Genomic DNA, 18,747 nt, shown 5'->3' with positions numbered 1-18,747 from the left:
CCACAGGACATAGCACCCCCTCTCAAGCTCACCCAGCGGCCCCTGGCAGAGAAACCCAAGCTCTGGATCTGAGGACACTCAACCATACCTGGTACTCTCTCAGAATTAGCAAACATAGGTTCTACCACCAGGCTGCTTCTGGCAGAGAGATCTGGGCCCAGGATCTGGGATTGAGAACACTCAACCTAACTCTTTCCCACTCTACCCCGGGACCAGTCAACATAAACCCTCCTGGCAGAGGGAAAAGACAGAGAGGCAGCACACAAGAAAGGTGGACACTGAGTCCTACAGCCACAGTGCCACAGATCTGACTGTTAGCCTACCCGCGCATTTTCTACAGCAGGACCAAAACAGAGAGTAGAGAGCAAGGGGAACCCCTGTGCCTTCCAACTGGTCCTACAAGAGAATGAGTGAGCCTTCTAGGGAGAGTTTGCCCCAGACCCAGGGCCTCTCCACAGAAGCATCCAGACGAGATCCCTGCCACCCACACTCCTAGTGTGGGCATCATAGGGATTCTTGGGATAGCAACCCCAACGTTGAAGCCTCTGCCTTGTGGGTCCACCAGTGTAATCCAGACAAACAATCCCTGGATCTCAGACAGAACTGCATAATAGTGGCCTGCAGGCCACTGCAATAGTCAGAGAATACGTGCATGCACACTGCACCCACTAAAAGCACATGTGAATAGCGCCAGCGTCAAATTCCTTATTTAGGCAAAACTGAAAGCACACCACACACTCCCAAACCAGTGAACCTCTCTCATCTTCCTGAGAAAACAGTCCAGAAAACAGAAAGAGATGATCATAGCCCGAACTACAAACTCGAGAAACAAACAGTGAGGGTTATAAATAACCAGATGGCTAGAGGCAGACGTAAGAACACACCCAACAAAAATCAGGACATAATGACCTCACCAGCAACCCCAAAAAACAATGGACACTTCAATTCACTAGATATACAAGAATACGACCGCAAAACTATGTTTCTCTAGCTATTAGAGGCCCATAAAGATGAAATGACCAAAGCCCTCACAGAAATAGCCAAAGAAATTGAGACGAACAAAGAGGAAAAAAATACAGCTCTCAGAGAAATGACCACAAAAATTGAGGCAAACAGCGAAGAAATGCACAAAGCTCTCAAAGAAATGTCCACACAAATGAGGGCAAATAAAGAAGAAATAAACAAAGCTCTCATAGAAATACAGGCAATTACAGCCAAAAAAGTAGAGGCACAATTAGTAATACATAGAGAGGAAATAGACAAAAAAATAGAAGCTGTTATTGAAAAGCAGGACTCCACATTCAAACAGATGAAGGAAATGGTGCAAGATATGAAAACAGAATTAGAATCAATAACGAAAACACAAATAGAGAAAAACCTGGAGCTGGAGAACATAGAGAAAAGATCAGGAACTACAAAGGTAAGCATCACCAACAGAATACAAGAGATGGAAGAAAGACTCTCAGGAGCCGAAGATGCACTTGCAGAAATTGACACGTCTCTCAAAGAAAAAATAAAATCAGAAAAGTTCCAAACACAAAACATCCAAGAAATCAAGGACACCATGAAAAGACAAAATCTAAGAATAATAGGAATAGAAGAAAAAGAAGACATCAGGCTCAAAGGTCCAGAAAATATTTTCAAGAAAATTATAGAAGAAAATCTTTCTGACTTAAAGAAGGAGATGTCCATAAACATACAAGAGGCCTACAGAATACCAAGTAGACTAGACCAGAAAAGAAATTCTTCACGTCACATCATAGTCAAAACACTGAACCTACCGAACAAAGAAAAAAATTCTAAAAGCAGCAAGGGAAAATGGCCAAGTAACATATGAAGGTAGACCTATCAGAATCACACCAGATTTCTCAACAGAAGCTATGAAAGCCAGAAGGGCCTAGACAGAAATCATACAGTCCTTAAGGGACCACAGATTCCAACCCAGACTACTATGCCCAGCAAAACATTCAACCAACATAGACAGAGAATTCAAAATATTCCAAGACAAAACCAAATTTAAACAATATCTACATAGTAACCCACCTCTACAGAAGTTACTAGAAGGGAAACTCCAAACCAAAGAAAACAACTACATCTAAGGAAACAGAGGAAATAGATAACTACACAGCAAAAAAAACCAAAAGAAGACAAGCAATGAAACTCAGTGACACCACCAATCCCACATCAAAAGTAAGTAACAATTGTTGGTCACTAGTATCTATCAACATCAACGGACTCAACTCCCCAATAAAAAGACACAGATTAAGAGAATGGTTGCAGAAACAGGATCCAACATTCTGTTGCATCCAAGAAACACACCTATGAAACAAAGATAAACACTACCTCAGAGTGAAGGGCTAGAAAAAGGTTTTTCAAGCAAATGGTTCCAGAAAACAAGCTGGAATAACCATCCTAATATCTAATAAAATAGACTTTCAACCCAAGTTAATCAAAAAAAATAAGAAGGGCCACTATATTTCATCAAAGGAAAAATCCACCAAGAGGACATCACAATTTTGAATATCTATGCCCCAAATACAAGAACACCTACATTCGTAAATGAAACAATATTAAAGCTGAAATCACACATTGATCCTAATTCAATGTAATTCCCACCAAAATACCAACTCAATTATTTACAGACCTTGAAAAAAAGATTCTCAGCTTCATATGGAGAAACAAAAAACCCAGAATCTCCAAAACAATCCTCTACAACAACAGATCATCTGGAGGGATCTCCATCCCTGATCTCAAGCTGTACTACAGAGCAATAGTAATAAAAACTGCATGGTATTGGCATAAAAACAGAAAGGAGGATCAAGGGAACCGAATAGAAGACCCAGAAATAAACCCACACACCTATGAATACTTGACTTTTCACAAAGAAGCCACAACCATTCAATGGAAAAAAGACAGCATCTTCAACAAATGGTGCTGGTCCAACTGGATGTCTACATGCAGAAAAATGAAAATAGATCCATATTTATCACCCTGCACAAAACTAAAGTCCAAGTGGATCAAAGACCTCAACATAAAACCAGATACTCTAAATCTGTTAGAAGAAAAAGTGGGGAACAGCCTAGAATTCAATGGCACAGGAAACAACTTCCTGAACAGAACACCAACAGTACAGGCTATAAGAGCAACAATCAATAAATGGGACCTCATGAAAATGAAAAGATTCTGTAAAGCAAAGGACACTGTCATCAAAACAAAAGGACTGCCTACAGATTGGGAAAGAATTATCACTAACCCTTTATCTGACAGAGGACTAATATCCAGTATATACAAAGAACTAAAGAAGCTGAAAAGCAGCAATCCAAGTAATCCAATTAAAAAATGGGGAACAGAGCTAAACAGAGAATTCTCGACAGAGGAATATCAAATGGCAGAGAAACACTTAAAGAAATGCTCAACCTCATTAGCAATCAGGAAAATGCAAATCAAAACAACCCTGAGATTTCACTTCACACCCATCAGAATGGCCAAGATGAAAAACTCAAGGGACAACACATGCTGGAGAGGTTGTGGAGAAAGGGGAACCCTCTCCCACTGCTGGTGGGAATATAAACTGGTATAACCACTTTGGAAATCTATCTGGCGCTTTCTAAGACAATTAGGAATAGTGCTTCCTCAAGACCCAGCTATACCACTGCTAGGTATATACCCAAAGTTTGCTCAAGTACACAAAAGGGATATTTGCTCAACCATGTTTATAGCAGCTTTATTTGTAATAGCCAAAACCTGGAAACAACCCAGATGTCCATCAACGGAGGAATGGATACAGAAATTGTGGTATTTTTACGCAATGGAATTCTACTCAGCAATCAAAAAGGAGGAAATCATGAAATTTGCAGGCAAATGGTGGGATCTAGAAAAGATCATCTGAGTGAAATATCCCAGAAGGAGAAAGATAAACACGGTATATACTCACTTATATATACCTATAAGATATGATAAACAGAATGAAATCTATACACCTAAAAAAATAATCAAGAGAGCGGACATGGGTTAAGATGATCAATCCTCATTTAGAAAGACAGATGGGATGTACATTGAATGTATGGCAGGAGTCTACTGAGCGCATCTGAAAGACTCTAACTAGCAGTGTTTTCAAAGCAGATACAAAGACTCATAACCAAACCTTCGGCAGAGTACAGGGAATCATATGAAAGAAGGGGAGTTAGTATGATGGGGAAAGGATAGGAGCTCCACAAGGACCAAATGTATCTGGGCACATGGTCTTTTCAGAGACTGACATTCAACCAAGGACCATGTATGGATATAACCTAGAACCTCTGCTCAGATGTAGCCTGTGGTAGCTCAGTAACCAATTGGTTTCCCATAGTGAGGGGAACAAGGACTATTTCTAACAGGAACTCAATGGCTGGCTCTTTGACCTCCCCACCCCTCAAGGTAGGAGAAGTCCTGTTAGGCCACAGAGGAGGACTTTTCAGCCAGTCCTGAAGACACCTGATAAAACAGGATCAGATGAATGGGGAGGAGCCCCCCCCATCAGTGGACTTGGAAAGGGGCAGGGTGGAGATGAGGAAGGGAGGGTGGGAGTGGGAGGGAATGAGGGAGCGGGATACAGCTGGGATACAGAGTTAATAAAATGTAACTGATAAGAAAAAATAAAATTAAAAAAAATATGAAAATTTGGTACCAAGGTTCACAGATCATTTGTATCTTTCTGGCTATTGCTATGGGATTCATTTCTTGAGTTTATGCATTATATTTCTGTTCATCATTAAAAGAAAGGAGGCATCATGTAAGAAGTGAAGAGCTGGGAGGATGATTCAAGGGCTTGCTATACAAAGTATAAAGACCAAAATTTACATCTCTAAGCCAGAGTTATCTGTGACTATACATTGTAGAGGTTATAATAGAAAATCTTCTGGTCAAACTAGCTAGCTCGACTGATCAAAACTGTGAGTTGTGGGGTCAGCAAAGACCCTCTCTTAACAAACAAGGTGGAAAGCAACTGAGAAAGATACCTGATGTCAACCTTAACCTTCCACAATAACACACAAATACACATAACCACATACATATGAACATGCATATACACATTTACAGTACATCTATGGAAATATCGCAAAATGCCTTTGACATTTCAAGTATCTAATTTTTTATCTTAATTGAGAAGCAATGTTACAGCTTCTCATACATTAATATACTCATAAAACATCAAGGCAGGACAAGCTTTACTATTTTTGTCATGGAAGGATATTTGAGGAAACTAAATTTTCTAACTACAAAGATGAGTGAAACTGCTCTTATATCATGGATGTAAATTCTGCTCTTTTCTATGGTTTAGGAAGAGGTGAGTACATTATGAGTCATGGTTTCTCATTATTAACCCATAAGTGCCCTCAATATAGATTAAAAATATAAAGCTTTCAGAAACTGTGATAACTATGAATTCATATTTACTCAGACTGGTACGCAGACAGGCTTGGGTAGACTACTTGGAAATATTGATGTAAAATTATTGTGGAATTTAATTGTGAGGGTCACCCACTGATTTCGTGTTCTCATGCTCTGGCTTGGATGTAACTCAATTAATGAAATTTTTATGTATCCCTCAAATTCATACAAAGAAAGTCATAGTCGTTGTCATAGTTCCTCCCTTGTATTATTTAAATTTCAATTTATGTTCTGGTGAGTTCTATACACCTTTCCCATTTTGCATTGAAAGCTCAAATAATTTTCCTGAATGCAGTATAAATATACCAGGATTTACTCTTCTCGCCTTCCCTCTCTGCCAGCTGTTCAAATAAAACTTCAGGGAAAGGATCTAATGCACCACAGTGCCTGATTGGCTAGAAACCTGAGATTTGATAGCCAGATACCTAAGGTAGAACCTAAGATCACTGGGGAAAAAATCTATGAAATGATTCATAATGATATCCTGCTATACTCAATGTCAGTGCCTTGTCCAGTCATCATCAGAAAGGCTTCTTCTGGCAGGAGATGTCAGTGTGTGGGGAGAACACGGCCTATTCAGATTTCAGTACTTTTGTAGTTTCAGGTTTTTCAAATTTCTCTTTTTAAACCTTGTCAATTTTGTTGTTGTTGTTTTCTTTGTTTTGCTTTGTTTTTTATTTGTTTTGAGACAAAATTTCAATGCCTAGCACTAGATTTGCCCAAACTCACAAAGATCAACCTGCCTCTGCTACCAGAGTGCTGAGATGTGCCACTGCCATGTAATGCTTTTCAAATATCTCCCTAGTCCACTTAATGCTGCCTGTATGTACATGGTTGGGGTACCACTCAGTGGATCGTGGACAACTTATCTTGGGCTATCCTCTTAAAGAAAACTAACTGACTCTTCCTTCCCCTAGAGCAGTGGTCCTCAACCTTTCTAATACTGAGACCCTTTAATCGACTTCCTCATTTTGTGGTGAGCTCTAACCATATATGTATTTTCATTGTTATTTTATAACTATAATACTGCCACTGTTTTAAATTACAATATAAAAATATGGGTTTTCTGATGGCTTTAGGATACCCACTATTGTAAGGGTCATTTGACTCCCAACATGATCAACCCTTACATGTTGAGAACCCCTGCTATAGCGGTAAGTCAACTGCTAATAACTTTTTAGGTTGGTGTATGGCTTTGTGAATCCTTTCTCTTTCCCTGTTGATTAGTTTGATCTTATACAGTTATTGTGCTGACAACTATGGCTACTGTGAATTCATGAATGTAATGGGCCTGTAATATCCAGAAAGCTTTACTTACAACCAACTTTCTAAGTGTTTCTGATTCTTACACTCATTTTGCCCTTAATCCCCAAAAAAAGTTCCACAAGCATTAGGAGAGAAAAGAAATGTCTAAGAATGCCTCAGTAGACATTATCTGTACCTTGACTAGCTGGGAATCTCTGAATTGGCTTACAATACATAAAGAAGCTTTTCTGGCTGCATTAGTCTATACATATAAAGATGTGTATTTTAAAAGCAGTTTGGTTCCATGTCCCTTTAGCAGTAAAGTACTAATAGAGTTTATGATTACTATAGAATCTTGAGCAGAATGTTCAACATCTTGAGCAGAGTTAATATTAAACATTTTAGCAGCCTCTTGTTGAGCATGCCTTATATCCAACTAGATAGCATTCATGCCACTGATGCCACTAATGCACTGAATATACTTTGCCAGACTGATCATTGCTGTAGGTCTCAGTGCTTAGAAGTAGTTAATACTCATGATAAATTTTCTCTTCTAGTTGCTTGCTTAGCACTTTCTGTCACTACACAATCTTGCCAGCAGAGACGTTTAGTCTTAGATTTTCAAAAACCTGCTTGGAGGTTTGAAATACTTTTACCTTCTTTCCAATCCACTGACCTAATGTAAGGGAGAAAGAAGGTTATTATGAAAGGGGGATTGTGGACCATTTTAAACATACTTCCTTGGGATGAGTCCATTCTTTGTTGTCTGGATACCAGTAGTCCAGTCAAATAGCTGACACAAAATAGCAACATGAACCCACAGCAGTGGGATGATTCAGCAAAAATAGCAAGAGTCCTCTGAATCTGTATGAGTCACCCAAAGGCACAAGAACAAGCTGGAGTGCCACCAGAAGTTCTCTGCTCTGGAGCATTTCTCTCTGAGAAGTGAAGTGTAGAAAAACAAAGTCCAGAAAAGTAATGTGAACTTTACAAAGAGCAGGGATACAAAGGATATGTCTCCCTGTCCTTGGGGTTCTATTTATCCCTTCTTAACATCCATGCAGGCTGATTAAAAAACATACCCCTTGCATGAAACAGCTTCCAGCAAAACATCAGATGCCCTTCCACATGTCCCTTTTCAGCTGACCAAGCTCATACACCCTTTCATGAGTTTTCAACTGATGATGAACTAAAATATTTCCACATTGCACATTTGGAACCAACCAAACAAACAAACAAAACACATAAAAGAAACCAAAACTTTCACCACAGAGATGATATGTCTAGTTAGTACCAGAACATTCTCCAGGTTCTGACTTCGAAGTGTATGGTGTTCTCAGCAATAAAACCTTTTCTTCAAGTTTCAGTGTGTAAAGGAGAGCAAGAGCCAGTATTGCTGTGAGGATCTCTGGGACCAACATCTCAGAAGACAGTATCTGACATCTAGTATTGCATTTTTGTTCGGTAAGCTATGATTCTGGAAGGAGCACAGGGGATACTCCTTTTAGAAGCTCTGGGTTGGCATTTTTGTTCATAATAGGTTTCTCTTGTGGCACTGACATTAACACTGTTGTGTTGAATTGACATCTCTTATTTCAGATATCAGTAATATATGTTTCTCTCTACTTCTATATTTCTTAAAGCTCTACACAATGGAATAGATACTTACTAACAACCAACTGGTGCAAAAGAATTATATATATTCATCTATTTCTTATTTGTTCCTTTAATACTTTAGAAATGTTCCATTGCTAAGTTGTATTCAAGGTTGATCTATAATTCAGGTAGTACTTTTTGGCTTCCTGAAGTATTAGTGTTAGTATTTTGGAATACAACCTCCTTCTGGGTTATTTAGCAACTTATGATGTCATCATGTGTCACCAGCCAGGTGGCCTCACCTGAAAGGCATGGTTACCTTGCCCCTTAAAGGGACAACCCCGACACGTGGTCACTCTCTTACTCTTGCTTCTCTCTTTCTCTCTCTCTCTCTCTCTCTCTCTCTCTCTCTCTCGGCACACTCTCCTCCTTTTCTCTCTCTCTCCCCATCATGTCCTGTTCCCCCCTTCCCTCCATACCCACATAATAAATCTCTTGCATAGAAGATCAGTTGACAACCTCATTCTTTTATTAACCTAACATTGGTGCTGTGATTCGGATAGGGTCTCTCCTCGCTTTGGTAGGACTCCTTTCGGACTTCTGTAATCTAATAGGATGGTTTCAACCGATTTTCTCTGCTCTATACCTAAAAACCCCTGCTTCCACTACTCTCATGCGAACACTTGCTCTGGCAGCTGCACGGTGTCAGTGCTCCGCTCCCGCTACTGCGCCTGGCAGCTCCCAGCAGCGGCCAACCGCGACACTTCACCCCCGGCCAGTGCTCGGAGTTGCAGAGACTCACACAACACAAAAATCAACTTTGGCGCGCTGCCGAAGGTAAGGAATTTCTAAAAACCCAACAGAGCCACGGAGATTTTAAAATTTCCCGTGATACCTCCTGTGCCATGTTGATTTTGGAAGGAAGTGGGCAGAACCATAGCCTCACCGTAGATTTTCAAGTGGTTGTGGCACCATTTTTAATTCGGGCAAATGGGCTCCACCTTACTGTGCACTCTCCTGTCGCCCACCAAGCTGCTTTCGTTTCACTTCCAGCTCCATGCTTTCTTCTGAATAAGAGGCTATTTCCAAGCTTTTTCTTCCTGATTCCTCTACACTCTACTCTTATATTTTAAAATGCTTTAAATTCCTTATTTAATGCTTTATATAATTTTCTCATTGGGTTTACATTTATAAGTCTTAATCATAATTAACTGTTTATCTTTTAGATTAGGCCACAACAATGAGCCTCATTTCAAATTGGTATGGAATTTTATAAAAATTCAAAGTTACATTTTACTATCTTATGATTCAACCCTGTTTCAAAATAAATTTCATATAATAACAAAATTTTAAAGTTATAAATATCTATTCAAATTAAGTTGGTTTAAAATATAAATCTAAACACCTATGTAGTTTCAGTTCCTAAACTAATAAAGGGTGTTACTGTCTTCTGCTATGTGTTGCTCAAATATAATTTTAAAATTGCTTTATACTATTCTACTATATTGTTGGTTTTAAACTTATAGTTCAGGGGTTCATTATTACATACAAATTGTTTAGCAATATTCTAAATTAAGATCTATTAATTTTAGAGGTATATATTTATGTTAAAACTGGGTCAATTTGCTGTATCTCTACTATCAAAAGGTTAAAATATGCTTGGTCTTGTTCTCAAAAAATGATGTTATTAATCTGTAGTATAGCCTCAGACTATTATAAGCTATAAACTTTTATATACTAAATCATACAAAAACTCTTGTGCTCTCACTTTAATAAATTATATTCATGACTTTTAAAGTTCCAACTTAGCAAGGACAAAACCTAAAGTCCTAATATTTAATGGTTAACAAATGCAAGTTAATGGTTATCTCATTAATATATATTCATAGTCCTACAGTTGCAAACATGGACTCACTGCAATTTTTTAATAAAAAGCTGAGGATTGTCCTTTAGTCCCCACATAGGGGTTGGTAAAAATAGTAAGAGCCATCCCAACTGGCTCCAGGCCTTAGCTGCGCTCTGAGGCTGCTGGCATTCCTGCAAAAAAGGCAAGAGTTTTGCATAGCCAAAAGTCAGTTCTGCCAGGTGACTTTTTCAAAGCAGCCAAAGTGAATGCTGGTCCTGCTGCTGATGCAACATGCCAGAGCTGGCTGCTGGCAGACTGGCCTCTGAAAATCAAAATGTTCCCAAGCAGGCTTGTCCTCTGTATCCAGCCACGGAGGTTCAACCAGCACAAGAGCCACAGACACTTCCAACCTTCTAGCTCTTTGGCCTGGCAGAGAACAAATGGCTCCTTGACTCAGCAACTTCCACAACTCTCATGCAACCCTGAGCAATATCACAGGTCTGTTTTTGATCTCACAATGAGGTTCCATGGACATATTGCCAACATCTGTGTTGGGAGACTTCAGATGCCTTCCCAGTTCTCTTCATATGCAGGAGATGAGGCCTTAAGCCTAAGTCCTAGAGCTGCTATTTTCAGGCCTAGACACAGTCCAGACTCAAAAAACAGGGCTAAATGTAACCATCCCTTTAGCTAAAGGACAATAAATGTTCATAGCATTCTCAACTATGTCTCATGGTAAATAACTAAATACAAAGGTCCCTCTCAAAGAGACATATTTGAGAGTCTTAAAAGGTGTCTTATACATGTTTGAGAGTCTAAAAATGTGTCTTAAGGTTGGTAATGCAACTTATAAATGTTTGAGGGTCTAAGAAAGTGTTTTAAGATTGGTAAATGCAAGCTATAAGGGTTACAAGGTCTAAGGTGATTTAAGGTATCTTAAATAAGTAAAAAGGCTTAATATTTTCTCCTGTTGCTATGCTGCTGTTGTATTGACTGTCCAGAGTTTTAACCTTTATCAATAGGGCTCTAATTTATTAATCTGTTTCTGATACAAAAAGATTCCACTATACCATGTACTATTATTATGGTTCTAAGCTCAAGATTGTAAGCCTCCATAATATGTATGCTTATACCAAAAGTTAAGATCAAGTGAGTTTCCCTTTTACTTCATAAAAGGCTTTTGCCTTTTTAGAGCTTCCCTTAAAAAATACTTATGTTGTTAACACAAATATGTATGTCTACTGCTTTTTCTACAATGTATATTTCAATACAGAGTACAATTGTGATACTAACTTGTCTAAAATTTTATCTCCTTCTTAAAACTTAAAAGTAACCTTGTAAGCTGCAGAAAGTCCACCAAAATCTACCTCTCAGGTCAACTGGACTCCAGATAAGTACTGCACTTATTGCCTATCTCAAAAGGTGGGACTCCTTCCCTTTCCCTGGTTTTGGGACTTCCTTTCCTGGCTACCAGACTGCTATTTACTGTATGCCACACTGGCTGGATTGGTGAGTTCTCCTTATTGACCAGCTACTAGATTGGTGAGTTCACTCCATTTTTTTTTTTCGGTATAAAACATCTCTCTTGGTAGGGGAAGCTTGACTGCAGAGCTCCGGCAACTTTGTACTATCTATTGAGACAGAGGGACCCCTCCCCCAGCCATAGCCTTAACTGTCTAGGGTTGGCCTTCTATGCTGACATCCATTTTAGGGCCCTCCTCTCCCTTGGATGGTACGTCCCCACTTGCACATGGTTTCTTCTTCCCCTCTCTGACTCACTTGCTTGCTCGTGGGAAGACCTAGTGCTAGGCAAAGCATCATGCCCTTGGCTGTGCCCTGCTGGGCATCTGCGCCCCGGTCCCTGGCCAAAAGCTGATGAGCTATTGGACCAGGAAGCACCTCTCGCTTGAGTCACACCTTGCCATTGGGATGCCATTGGAAGGTCACTGACTTCTGCCTCCAATGGGAGATGCTCAGATGCCCATCTCTCCAGATAGGATGTCCTCTGGAGAATTTCAGGTTTCTACCCCTAGTGCCAGCTGGCACCAGGAACTCTAAGTTTACACACTTCTGGAACCAAACCTCACCTCAATGACAGATCCAAATCAAAGCCTTCTTTAAATACTGCCAGTGATTGGATAAATAAAGGTCCCCTCAGGTAGACAGAGGTTCTCATGTTCAACTCTCATTGATCCAAACTTTCCACCTCTGTTTCTTCTCCCAAAAGTTTTCAATGTATACCTAAAGGATTTTCCCATAACCTACTTAAGGTAATCTTTTGCCTTTATATATATGTTTCAGTGTCCTGCCAGACATGGGTGTTTCCTATAGCCACAACAGCGCCAAAAGCAGCTACAAGTATTCAACTCTGACCTCACAGACTTCCATCAAGGTGGACCTGAACCTTCCTTCCTAGCCATGGATGTTTTCATAGACCCTGGAAAGCATCAAAACAGCCCATTCTTCCTGGACTTGGCCAACATTTCAGCCTTTGACCTCCATACAGCACTTCCATTGTCAGCAGGAAGTAGCCAGAAGAGAATCTACAGCCATTATTCACTTCTCATTAACAAAAGGATGAAATGGTGTGCTTCAGGACCAGAAAAAGCAGCTCCAGGTTCTCCCAGCGTTCCCCAGTCCTTACATGCTGCATTGCATGGCTGGTAACTCTCTATTGACAACTCTCTACCCTAAATTTTCCAGGGCAGAGGCTTCCCTTACTCTTGACCTTGCAATCTGACAATTTTGTTGCTATAAATCATCTGTCTCTCAACCCCTTGCATGACAACCAAGAGCTGCTTCCAATGAGCCTAAATTTACATACTTTAACTTAGCTTATAAAAAGCACCCCAAGCTCCCCATTTTTTAATTATAGAAAAAGGGAGGAATGTTAGTATTTTGGAACACAACCTCCTTCTGGGTTACCTAGCAACTTATGATGTCATCATGTAACACTGGCCAGGTGGCCACACCTGGAAGGCGTGGTTACCTTGCCCCTTAAAGGGACAACCTTGACATGTGGTCACTCTCTTACTCTTGCTTCTCTTTAACTCTCTCTCTCACTCTTCTCTCTCTCTTTCTCTGGGTACCCCTCCCCCTTTTCTCTCTCTCTCCCCATCATGTCCTGTTCCCCCTTCCCTCCATACACACCTAATAAACCTCTTCCATAGAAGATCAGTTGACAGCCTCATTCTTTTATTTATTTAACAATTAGTCTTTCAATAACTTTTATGTCATGAAAGTCAACTAGATATTCCTCTCCAATACTAGTTTTACTTATAAGTTAAAATGTATATTAATGGTATCATAAATATAAAAAATTACATAAATTAAAATGTCTTTTATTGAACATATTTTGCTAGAACTCAAGATTATTGAGAGTAATGAAAAGATACAAATTAACTTTTTATGAAAAACGGTCTTAGAACTGAATTTATAAGTAAAAATTCATTTGAAAAATTATATCATTAATGAACTAAAATGAATGTCTTTTTCCTAACATGACTGAGTTCGCCAAAGTCAGCCTAGATAGGAGATTATAGATTAAAAAAAATTATCTACTTCTTCTACTCAGTTATACCAAATACAAGTTAGAGAAAAGGTTGGGACCCTTAATAGCAGTACATGTTTTTAAAGAATGATTAGTCTACATAATTCCAAATTATAGAAATTAAAATTAAAAAAAAAACTGTTCAAAAAGCTCTGAAATTCTTAGTACAAAGAGAACTTTTTCTTTTGGAAAAGGTTGCCCTCATTCCTATCTATGGCCTATCCTGATTAATTACTTATGCTCATCAGAGACTAATAATATTTAATATAAGATTCCAGAAATGAAGCGTTGATGTACTTTACATTTGGTGAGAGTACAGCGAAATCTTGTGCCCTTCTTTTCAGGTCTGCCTGGTCATGAACAATCCCACTGTGTGCTACTGTACCTTACCTGCTGCTTCATCACATGGTAGCCACCTTCAGTTACCAGAGCAATTGACACGGTGCCCCCATTGATGTATTCTAAAAACATTTAGTTAACTCCATGGTATCAGTAATGCTGGATAGAAAGTTTCATTTGTCAGAGATGACATAATATACTTCAAGTGATGGTATCCAGTTAAATACGAAAAAGTCAGACATTGAGCTTAATGTGGCAAGACACATTGTAAATTATTGTCCAATGTCTTATACCTCATATATAAATGAAGCATTGTCATGGGTGTAAATGGACAATATATTTAGGAGTCAGTATTTTCATGACTCAGGTATCCAGGAAGAGACTTGGAAAACATTACTCATAGCTAAGAAAGGGCTAATGTAGCTCAGAATAGGACATTGGAATAGTGGGTTATTTAAGGTAATATGTTTGACTTGGAGATGTATGCATGAGGCTGACAGACTGATACCAGGGGAAGATGTGTCACTAGGCAGACTCACAATCAATAAAGCTGGGGATATAACAGACGCTCAGACAGCAAGTGATTAGCACTAATGAGGAAATTTAATTAGTCTATTCTCCTAGGCATACAGAAAGAATAAAGAAGGCCAGAGCACTGGTGCCTTTTGATAAAGCTAGTTCACCTCATTATAGGTCTGTCTTCAACGGCACTGCAAGAGAGAATTATTCAGAGGGTAACAAATTCCTAAAAGCTTCATCTGAAATTTTTTTAACTTCCCCCTTTCTTCCTATTTATGCAATTTCTTCCGAATATACTTCAAATGTTTGAGAATTTCTGGAAGTAGGTGACAATATTTATATCTACATAAAATTACTTCAGAAATTTTTTTATTTTTTATTAATTACACTTTATTCACTTTGTATCCCCCCATAAGCCCCTCTCTCATCCCCTCCCGATCCCACCCTCCCTCCCCTTTCTGCATGCATGCCCCTCCCCAAGTTTACTGATAGGGGAGATTCTCCTCTCCTTTCTGATCTTAGTCTATCAGTTCTCATCAAAAGTGGCTGCATTGTCCCATTACTTCAGAATTTTATGATTTGTTTGTATTTTGAAAAGTGTTATTTGGGTCTTATATCATGGTAATGTTTTTATATAATATTTATTCTTTTATATTAATCACAGGTTATTTACTTTGTATCCCAGCCCCGTCAATCGTTCCCTCCCAATCCCAAATCCCACACTTCTTCCCTCATCTCCTTCCTGCCCCTTTCCAAGTCCACTGATAGGGGAGGTCCTCCTCCCCTTCCATCTAACCTTGGCTTATCAGTTATCTTCACACCTGGGTGCAATGTCTTCCTCTGTGGCCTAACAAGGCTGCTCCTCCCTCTGGGGGTGAGGGGGAGGTCAAAGAGCCAGCCATTGAGTTCATATCAGAAATAGTCCATATACTCCTTACTAGGGAACCCACTAGGATACTGAGCTACCATAGGCTACATCCGAGCAGGGATCTAGGTTACATGCATACAGGGTCTTTGGTTGGAGAAACAGTCTAAAAAAGACCCCTGTGTCCAGATATATTTGGTCCTTGTGGAGCTCCTTCCTCTCCAGGTCATACTAACTCCCCCTTCTTTCATAAGATTCCCTGAACTCTGCCTAGGGTTTGGTCATGAGTCCTGGTATCTGCTTTGATACACTGCTAGGTAGAGTCTTTCAGAGGCCCTCAGCAGTGGGCTCCTGTGTTGTTACTTGTTTCTCCTACTTCCAATGTCCATCCCATTTGTCTTTTTCAGTGAGGATTGATCATCTTACCCCGGGTCCTCTTTCTTGGTTATCTTCTTTAGGTGTACAGATTTTAGTAGGTTTATCCTATCTTATAGGTCTAGTATCCACTTATAAGTGAGTATATACCATGTGTGTCTTTCTGCTTCTGGGATACCTCACTCAGGATGATCTTTTCTAGATCCCACCATTTGCCTCTAAATTTCATGATTTCCTTGTTTTTAATTGCTGAGTAGTATTCCATTGTGTTTAAGTACCACAAATTCTGTATCCATTCCTCTGCTCATGGACATATGGGTTGTTTCCAGGTTCTGGCTATTATAAATAAAGCTGCTACAATCATGGTTGAGCAAGTCTTTGTTGTGTACTTGAGCATCTTTTGGATATATGCCTAGGAGTGGTATAGCTGGGTATTGAGGAAGCACTATTTCTAATTGTCTAAGAAAGCACCAGATGGATTTCCAAAGTGGTTTTTACAAGTTTACATTCCCACCAGCAGTGGAGGAGGCTTACTCTTTCTCCACATCCTCTCCAGCATATGTTGTCACTTGAGATTTTTTATCTTAGCCATTCTGATGGGTGTAAGGTGAAATCTCAGGGTCATTTTGACATGCAACTCCCTGATGGCTAAGGACTTTGAGCATCTCTTTAAGTGTTTCTCTGCCATTCTATATTCCTCTACAGAGAATAATCTGTTTAGCTTCATAACCCATTTTTTTTACTTGGATTACTTGATTTGTTGCAGTTGAGTTCTTTATACATTGTGGATATTGGCCCTCTGTCTGGTGAAAATGCTTTCCCAGTCTGTAGGCTTTCGATTGGTTTTAACAATAGTGTCCTTTGCTTCACAGAAACTTTTCAGTTTCATGAGGTACCATTTATTGATTGTTGCTCTGAGAACCTGTAATGTTGGTGTTCTGTTCAGGATGGTGTCTCCTGAGCCAATGAGTTCTAGGCAATTCTCCTCTTTTTCCTCTAACTTATTTAGTGTATCAGGTTTTATGTTGTGGTCTTTGATCCACTTGGACTTTAGTTTTGTGCAGGGTGATAAACATGGATCTATTTTTATTTTTTCTGCATGTAGAAATCCAGTTGGACCAGAACCATTTGTTGAAGATGCTGTCTTTCTTCCATTGAATGGTTTTGGCTTCTTTCTCAAAAATCAAGTATCCATAGGTATGTGGGTTTATTTCTGGGTCTTCTATTCAGTTCCACTGATCCTCTATTCTGTTTCTCTGCCAATACCATGCAGTTTTTATTACTATTGCTCTGTAGTACAGCTTGAGATAAAGGATGGCGATACCTCCAGATAATCTGCTACTGTACAAAATCGTTTTAGAAATTCTGGGATTTTTGTTTCTCCATGTGAAGTTGAGAATTTTTCTTTCAAGGTCTGTAAAAAATTGTATTGGTATTTTTATGGGAATTGCATCAAATCTGTAGATTGTTTTTGAAAGCATAGCCATTTTCACTATGTTAATTATACCTATCCATGAGAACTGGAGATATTTCCATCTTCTGATATCTTCTTCAATTTCTTTCTTCAGAGAATTGAAGTTTTTTTCAAACAGGTCTTTCACATACTTGGTTAGAGTCACACAAAGGTACGTTATGTTATTAGTGGCTATTGTGAAGGGTGTTGTTTCCCTAATTTATTTCTGGGCCCTTTGCTCTTTGGTATACAGGAGGCCATCTGATTTTTTTTTTAGTTGATTTTTTATTTAGCCACTTTGCTGAAGTTGTTTATCACCTTAAGGAGTACTCTGGTTGAATTTTTGGGTTCAGTAAGGTATATTATCATATCATCTGAGAATAGTGAAACTTTGACCTCTTCCTTTCCTATTTGTATCCCCTTGATTACCTTTAATTGTCTTATTGCTGTAGCTAGGACTTCAAGTACAATGTTGAGGAGATAAGGAGAGAGTGGGCAGCCTTGCCTTGTCCGTGATTTCAGTGGGATTGATATAAGTTTCAATCCATTGAGTTTGATGTTGGTTATAGGCTTGCTGAATATTGCCTTTACTATGTTTAGGTATGTGCCTTCTATACCTGATCTCTCCAAGACTTTAAACATGAATGGGTGTTGGACATTGTCATATGCTTTTTCAGCATCTAAGGAGATGATCATGTGTTTTTTCTCCTTCAGTTTGTTTATATAATGGATTACATTGATGAATTTCTGTATATTGAACCACCCCTGTATGCCTGGGATGTAGCATAGTTGGTCATAGTGGATGATATCTTTTATGTGTTCTTGGATTCTGCTTGCAAGTATTTTATTGAGTATTTTTGCATAAATGTTTAGAGAGATAGGTCTGAAGTTCTTTTTTGTTGGGTCTTTGTGTGGTTTAGGTATCAAGGTGACTGTCGCTTCATAGAATGAGTTTGGTAATATTCCTTCTGTTTCTATTTTGTGGAATAATTTGAAAAGAATTGGAGTTAGTTCTTCTGTGAAGGTCTGTTAGAATTCTGCACTGAAACTATCTGACCCTGGGCTTTTTTTGGAAGGGAGGCTGTTGACGACTGTTTCAATTTTCTTGGGGGATATAGGTCTATTCGATCTTTCTGCTGGATCTTGAATTAATTTTGGTAGATGGAATCTATCAAGAAAATTTTCCATTTCCTTTAGATTTTCAAATTTTGTGGCATATAAGCTTTTGTAGTACGACCTAATGATTGTTTGGATTTCCTCAGGGTCTGTAGTTATGTCCCCCTTTTCATTTCTGATTTTGCTGATTTGGATAGTTTCTCTCTGTCTTTTAGGTAGTTTGGCTAAGTGTTTGTCTATCTTGTTGATTTTCTCAAAGGACCAGCTTTTTGTTTCATTGATTCTTTAGATAGATTTATTTGTTTCTAATTGATTAATTTCAGCCCTGAGGTTGATTATTTCCAATGTCTGCTGCTCTTGTGTGTCTTTCTTTCTTTCTTTCTTTCTTTCTTTCTTTCTTTCTTTCTTTCTTT

The sequence above is a fragment of the Psammomys obesus genome, unplaced genomic scaffold (assembly GCF_907164565.1).
Source record: "Psammomys obesus unplaced genomic scaffold, mPsaObe1.curated_primary_1811, whole genome shotgun sequence".
Taxonomy (NCBI): Eukaryota; Metazoa; Chordata; class Mammalia; order Rodentia; family Muridae; genus Psammomys; species Psammomys obesus.
The sequence above is the reverse complement of the archived record's forward strand: the minus strand, read 5'-3'. Positions refer to the sequence as shown.